Raw genomic sequence first — 9,016 nt, forward strand, 5'->3', positions numbered from 1 at the left:
AGGAATGTAAAGATTATTTTATATTTAAGTATATATTATTATATAGTTCAAAGTTTTGAGAAAAGATTACTATGTAATTTAACAAAAAATTCAAATTTTCAGAAAATTGAAATTCAAAGTCGCAGCTCTGTAGCCATTCAAAGCTGAGTTGCGCTGGAAAAATGACACAAACGGTGAAAATGATCTTACCGACGTATGCGAGGGTAAAACAGTTTAAGGTGGCTATTTCCAAGATTCTGGCGTTCATGACCTGACAAAGTATACCGCTGCAGTCTCCTTCGTCACCTAATATGCCCTCACAGGTAATTGGACGCACCCGGGGTACACTTCAGGGTGCCAAGAAAAACAGTTCCCGAAAGGCGTCCACATTTCGCCAAGTAACTACTAGACGCACATGAAGGTATAAGAGTCGCAACGTGTCCTGCGCATCGTTACCGCGCATCTACCACTGCGCCATCTAGGTTACCGCGCATCTACCACTGCGCCATCTAGGTTACCGCGCATCTACCACTGCGCCATCTAGGTTACCGCATAACCTCCTTTCTCACGTGCAATCCGGTTCCTTGGTTGGCCAATGTGGATGACTTTACGTCTTTTGATGGGCAGGTGAGGAGTCTTGGCGAGTGTCAACGATACCTAAGTAAGCACGCCATGTATCGAAATATAATCACGGCCGAAGACTAGCCCTTTACGTTTTTCCACACGCCTTCAACGACGCGACCGCGGCTACGTTCGTACGACGACGCATAATGTGGCCGCAAGGACTTCGCGAGCCGCGGATTGATTATCAGGCGTTCATGTTGCGATAAGAACTATGAATAACATTGCATGGGTTACGTATATATATATGTATATATTGCTATCTAACCTCTGGTTCATATATGTAGATATAGATATACATATGTACATATTTAAAACGATGGTAGTAGAATCAAGTGAATACATAGTGTTATGTACCGAATCTTGATTACGAGCATTTTGAATTGATTATTCTAGCGTTTTCATATTTTATTATTTTAATACCTTTAGTCTTCTAACATTTGTATTTTAATGAACTTTCTATATTTTTGAGATATTATATCAATTGAGCTATTATATATTTTATTAAAATAGAAAATATCGTATTTATACCTGTTATGCTTAAGAAATTATGGCACACACACGTGTTTGTTATTGTATAATATTTTGTATGTACAGCAGATAGTAGTTAGAAGAAAATGGTTTGATTTATATATATAATTAACATAAGTTCTCTTTACGGGAATTTCTCTCTATATATGAGATGTAAAATAAAACATGTCAATTAAATCAGCTTCCAAAACTTACATCTGCAACGACAAGTCGTTCTTTACCTTTCCATAATACATTTAACGTTAACAAAAAAGTGATTAACCATTACGAAACTAATAGGAAAAATGATTGAACAAGGTTCAATGGAATAGTTTTTAATTTACAATTTAACTTACATTTAGTGTTACAAGAAGCAACTTTTCTTAGAAGCACGCTTAATTAAAATCATATGCGGTGAAAATGAACGCCCGCCCGATTCAATAATAAATATATTATTATTATGCTATATTATTATATATTGTATATTATTAGTATAATATATTTATTTTATTTTATTTATCAAATTCGCATATGCAAACATACATGTTATATTATTACTATATTCAAAGCTTTATAATTAGACTAATATTCAATGAAACAAAATGTACGACACAATAAATTATACAAAAGCAAAAATTAATTCAGTGATACGGAGATTAATTTATTATTCTTTAATTTCAATCTATTGCTTTGTTATTTATTATTATTTAAGTAGAGTAATTTCCAAGTATAAATATCATGTATCACATTCGTAAAACCTAATTTACTTACGTATAAATATTAACAATTGACTACTACACAAACGTAAGAAAATACTGCGATGTCCTCCGATAAGAACTAGTAATGCAATTTTCTAAGAGTAATTAATACATAAGAAAAGGAATTTTGAAAAATCTTTTCACTACTTATACCATATAGCATTGAAATTATACAAATTTAATGAAATACTGACAAAATCGATACCTATGCGTCAGGAGTATCGTACAATATTCAGATTACGCCTTATATAAAGAATACAATTTGAATTTAAATTATTTGCTTGCTTCAAAAGTTCTTACGGGTATAGGGTATCAGAAGTATTATTGACGATTGCGTCAATAGAGATTCCGCAAGGCCACGTGCATTCTAATCACAACTTCCAACTACCAGGCTTGCATGAAGTACGTAGATGTCTGTTTATAGCGTGGTACACTGGCAGATTGACGTGCCAGAAACACGTGGCTATAGTACCAGGAGCTCAGGAAAATAAGGGAGCAAGGCATAACCTATCTGGATCGCGTACTCTCCTAGTAAATGCGCGGGCTCCTTATACGGTTGTAGGCGGATAGCATCCTCTCTTTCTCCCCTCCATACTTTCTGGCCCGTTTCTAACAATCTTGATAATTATTATATCACATTTAGTATGTTGGAGTGAGTGAATTAATGATCGAGTGGATAATCTACTGCAGTCGAACATGAGGAATGAAGCGTTTTGATGATTTTTTAACGATTTTGTAATGGAAGTAGCCGAGATAGGTGAAACAATGGAAAATTACGGAACATTCAAACGTAAAGTAACTTCTAGTTATCATAAGTGGTGTATATATGATAAACCGAGAGCAACATTCTTAATATTTATCAGCTACCAGAAATATTGTCTTACATGCTAATTGTTGTTACATGCTAATTTTATTATCGTATTTTTTTAAATCATTATATGAGACAATCAATTTGTAGAATAGTTTCCTTCGACTATTTATTCGTTTCAATTCATTTGTAATACCAGTAGATCGCATCATATCTATGTATAATTGAACGAAACTTAAAAATCTGATATTATAAATGGTATCAAAATTATCGAGAAATGTGTATCAGACAATGATTTAACGGATGACAAAATGCGTAAAGTGTAATAGTGCCCATAATTCAAATATTCATTCAAATGAATTTGTTTCAATATTATATAAAGTACATTTTTTAGAACAAACTTTGCAGAAAAAATTACGAATGTCTATATATATACACATATATAAATATATATAAAAAAAAAAATATATATATATAAATGTTACAGTAGAAATTTTGATGAGCCATATGTAAATATTGAGTTTAATTTATTTCAATTTAATATCTTTTAATAATTTATATCATAATTTTTATTGAATTTGAATCGTATTTATTTAACAATAGAAAATAATACAATTCGTCTTACGACCATTTGGTCTTATTATTCGTTGCAAGCAGGTGTATTTTTCATTATGATTGTTTTTAACGAATAGTTTATCCAACCTGTTACGTAAAAATGGCGCCTTCGCAGTAATTGGTGGCGCGTCACGTCGTTGCCGCGTGTAATTCGTGCTTCCATGCGCGCCAACTGCGCGTGTCATCTACGAGTAGTCGTCTTTGTACTAGAATAGCATGACTTTGAGTAGGTTGCTACTTCTTCACTGACTAACGAAAAGCGCATACATTCAAACTTACTGATATAGAAAATAGATGAGAAGTTGATTAGTGTGATGACACGGGGACGAAGGAGGCACTTATCTCTGTCGATCACTGTAGTATTTGTTTATATAGTAATTATCATATTGTCTTATTTGTACACATGATTTGTAAATTGTTTTCTTTTATAGTATGTGAATGGCGGAAGCGTAGCGTAAAAACATCTGTTCGTTGTATTACGCTCTTATAGAATGATTTATATGAAGTAGGTTTGACAAATGTAGAAAATAGAAAATTGTATAATGCGTAAATATAACGACACTGACAGTCTTGGATATAAATTATCTTTATCTTCCGTTATTTATGGATATTAAAAGAATCAATGTTTGGAATTTTGTGAATAATATTCGTTGTAACGCTTTGAATCTTGCCTTCTGGATTCTAGTTTCTTCTTTTCAAAAACTCCATCGTTTCTTAAACACCCAGAATTTACCTTCGCCTAAACTTAGCTTCATAGTTGAAGATATACTATTCATACGTACAACATTTTTGTGAGTCACGAACAAATTATATACCTAAACAGGGAAGTTTTAAATGGTTTCTACAGAATACGATACGCTGAATAGTCCATTTCGTTTAAAAAGTGATGTTAGTCTAACACTTACTTTTATACGTAAGTTATAATAAAAAATAATCCTCTAAATATTCCAAATGAATATCATCCATTTCGTATCGTCAAGCGATTATCTCCTGAATATTCATTTAAAATACTAAATGGAAAATCCAAAGAACACGATGTTTTGCGTTATTTCATCGCGTTTGAACTCCACCGCGAATCCTATTATTATTATTTTATACGTTGCCCCTTTTCTTTGACTGCATATATCTGTATCTGTTTCTTGCATAATTGCTCACGCACCCTCATATCAGCCTGTCTTCGTGTTTATCACAAATTCACGCATACCTACGAGTCCAGATATCACAGCGAAGCATACACGAAGCATCGTAAGCGCGGCAACTGAATTCATGCAGGTGCTATAGTACTGGCTTGGCCCGCGTTTTTGGAGGTATCGAACGTTCCTCCTGGTCCCTCCCCCTTTGCCACTCACCTCCTCCCATCCTCATTCGATGGTCCCGAACAACTCTACTATGGTGATAGTATCCTACCTCTCGGGTTGTCCAGCGCGTTGCCGAAATTTTCAGATGATTGATGGCTATTGATGTCCGGGCCAACCCTCGATCCACTTTGCTCCGTAGATTTCGCAATGTGAAAATATTTCAGCTCACTAAGTGTTTCGTTGTGTGTCAACCGATGTCTATGTGTGCGTGCTGTGTACGAGAGCAGAGACGACTCTAGCGTTTCTGGATCTTCGGGCTAACTTTGGATATTTTGTTTCGACTTTTCTTCTTCTTTTTTCAGGCTTCGTTTTCTCAATAATGTTAAATCATTATTTTTTATTTCTTTGTCAATTTTTGTTGTTTATTTATTTAGCTATATGCGTGTGATATTGTGTTGAGTTTGTTTTGCATATTTTTATCTGACAACATGATTTTTGTATTGTACGATTATAAGGAACTTCTTTGGTATAATTTATATAGTTTATATAAAAGATTGCAAAGTTATACTATGCTTCTGTAAAGATGTCGCTTCCTCTATGATATAGTGGTAACTCTAAAAATTGTGCGTATAGCAATTGATTTTGATATCGTGATGTTATAAGAAAAGTAACAATTGAAACGACTTAATTGTTTTTAATTATCTTCTTGAAATCTTTTAGATACATTACATAATTAATATAGTTGAAAAATAATCTTCGAATACAGCCAAGACGTATTTATTATACACTATTACGTATAGTATAATATTTATCATAGATTTCCAGGAAATGTTTATGTAGTTGAATCGCGTCTTTTAAGGATATACGATTTTTCACGTGTTCATGTGAACGGTGAACACGTCATTTTATGGATGATTTATTAATATATTAGTAAATTATACTGTATGCTTAATAAAATACAAATTTCTTGCGTGATTTTTATAAAAACATGAAATACCATTAGGAATGAGATCGATTTCAATGTACTCGTTTAATGGAATTCGTTTACTATTTATAAAAAGTAACGTTTATTTAATTTTCTGTACTTTTACACAATCCTTGCACTATATCGGTTGATTTCGAACTTCAGGTGTCAGAGAAAAAAGTTGTTCATTCGCTTTAAGACAATTTGAAATACTCAGAAAAACTTACACTTTTATAAAAGCAATAATTCTGTTAAAAGAGGCAGCTTTCTTCCAATAGCACGTTGAGTAGGGATCTACGTTTATTTAATAATTAAATATTTTGCTTTCACTAATACCTGATCCTTTATCGAAAGATATAGATATAGCATTGCTTCGGTAGAAAAAAACATTTCATTTGTTTTTTGTTTCTCTTAAAGTGCTTGTACTCTTAACAATCAATACAGGGGATGATCGTCGCGAAACATTTAAACTGACAAATTGCCTTTTTACATTTTCTCGAAGCATTAAATCTGAAGCATTGAAGGGTTTAAATAAATGAAGCAACAACCAACGAAACCGGGATTGCAAAGCTAGTTAACTCGATTTCCTGGTCCTTTCAGGGTGCAAGAGGTAGAACCTGATTTGCACCGCAGACCATTGCGCACAGTGCAACATTTTCATCGAACTGCAGCTAGCGAAGGGAAAGGGTAAGGGAAAGGGGTGGTCGAGAGGAGAGGGTAGGACCCGAGCGTCGATGAAAAGGTCAAAGGTTCCAGGTGTGTTTGCGTTTCGTGCACTGGTGTTACAGGTGCAGCCTCTTCCGCGGCTCTGTTCGCCGTTGCATCAGCAACATGTGTGTTCTTTATTAACAACAATTAACATTTATCCATTGTTTAAAAGCCGGTACTTTGCGTATCGTTTGATATTTCGATTCCGCTTCAGCTCGGGGATATTCAACGAATTGGTTGCGTTAGAACACCGGTGGACCTCTGAAAGTCGTAGGCCTAAATCGTTCATTATTTATTGTTGTAAAATTTACAGCAAAATGTAAGTTGCAAAATGAATTGCAAAACTCACGTTGTAACGCTCTATAGATTCTGTTACAAGTGCGCTTCTCGCGTTGCACTCTATGGTATTTAAACATTAAATAAATAATTTTATATTTATTTTATCGACACGTATGCGTTAAATAATTGATCGAAGTTATGAAGAAATTAAATTATTTTGTGTAATTATATTGTATTTATATTTTTATATAAATAATATTGCAAATACGTCTAATGTTTAAATTTATTATTCGTTCACGTTGCAGATTGTAAATTTCATTAAGAACGCGATAATAAAAAGAATTCTGTTGCTAGATGATCGGGAGTAGTAGATAATACAATATTATTAATAATTCAGGTAATAATATTTTATTTGTTGCATTTAATTTATTACTAACCTATTGTATTATATTTTCACACTTCCGCAATGTTTAATGTGTTAAACGAGTTATAAATATGATATAAATTCATTAACCTTCTATTTGCTGCTGATCGTGTATGGCTTATAGATTCGTTTAATCTACTTTTTATAATAAAATTTCTTACAATTTATTGTTATCTATGTTTATCTTCGTATTCGCTGAAACGGTTTTAACACAAGTTGCTGGCCGCTAAGGTTACTGGATAATAGGAGAGTATCGAGAAAACCTAGTATGAACATATAAAATTTACATAATTAATAGTATGAAATCGTGTAGTTTGCTTAACATTTAATTTGACTTCTTATAACATATTTATAAATGCTATAGATTTGTTATATTCGCGTATATAAAATAAATAAATAAATAAACAATAACTCGAAGTAAATAACTGAACTTCCATTGTTTCCTCAATATTATTAATATATAATTATCACTTAATTAAATATATTCTACAACAATTAGTTTTTAATTGCCCAAATTAGTGTTCCGAAGAAAATTCATATTTTGATGTACTTAATGAAACGATTGTTTAAATCATGTTCAAAACGAACTATTTTGTTAATTTGTAAATAAAAGTTAAAATATCTTCAAACGTGTAATTACAGCAATCTCAAATATATTATTATGTATAAATCTTTCATTAGAATATATACACGCGTGTTGTTATTATATAAGTGGTAAAATATTCATTAGAGATAATCATATCATTAGAGATATTACACGCATTAAATAAACAAATAAATGTAAATAATAACATATTTAATCATTTAAAATGAAACTTTTCAACGATTTCATCAATCAGAGTTTAGTTAATTAATAGAATAATTGTTCGATAAAATTTATCGTATGTTTTTTGTGCAGCGGCGATTGCAGCTTGATCGACCAACGCGTTGTTTCTACTTTCCCAATCCTAAAATTTACCAGTCTCCGGTTATGTTTGATGCACCATTATATTCTCGATTACGGTAGGTTAGTTGCATCTATGACATCACGTTCTTACTACGAATACGTCATAAAAGTTATAATACGTCAGTCTTCGCTACTACGTCAGTTCGGAGAAGTACTTTGTCTCGTATGTTAGCGATGTCGTTACTCACAGGCTACACCATCACGGTCGATCACGTAGATCTTTCTTCAGCAGCTGCTGAAACGCTCGTTGATCTATAAAAAGTATATTACCTACCTTATTTTGAAAAATACGTTATTTAAGTTATTTTATTAATAGTATGACAGGTAGTCAGTTATAATATATGTGTACCATTATAATTACAGTACAATTATAATTTTACAGTACAATTATAATTTTATTATATATATTAAGTATGTTACATATGCACAAATTCGAAGATAAGTTCAGTAGTAATTAATTGTATCGAAGATAAAAATATTCTTACGTCGACATGTTTGTATTTAACCGATAATGATAAACTCTTTATCTGGCGAATAATAATAAGCTCCCCGTATCAGCACAGGCGAGAGATACCAAGTGCATCGAACGCAGATAAGGACTGGTCGGCAAAACATATCAGAGCTGGTAAAGTCGGAACCAAGGATATTTTTGTAACAGAATATCAGGAACGGTAGAAGATCGTTTCTGCACGGCTGTTGTCACAAATATAATTATCACTGATATCTTATTTATGGAATGTTACATAAATTGACAACGAGGCGTAAGATCCCTTTTTATAATTGTAATAACGTAAGAAGGCGATGAGAAGTATTACGATAAAAAAATAGCATAAGAACGTTGAATTTAATATTATATATTAGATGGAACACATTATGCATATTAATGATGATAATGAAAATAATCTTCAAGATTAAAAGACAGGAAAATGAAGTTATCTATCTATAAATTCGAACTTACCTTTTTCCCAATCTACAGAATAAGTAATTTTTCATAGAGTTGGATATCGTATGTTAAATTGAACATACGAATGAAATAACACATAGGACTATATATATATATATGTATTTACAAGATAATTATAAACATCGTAATATTGGAATAATAG

The sequence above is a fragment of the Bombus impatiens genome, unplaced genomic scaffold (assembly GCF_000188095.3).
Source record: "Bombus impatiens unplaced genomic scaffold, BIMP_2.2 scf_0665, whole genome shotgun sequence".
Lineage (NCBI taxonomy): Eukaryota > Metazoa > Arthropoda > Insecta > Hymenoptera > Apidae > Bombus > Bombus impatiens.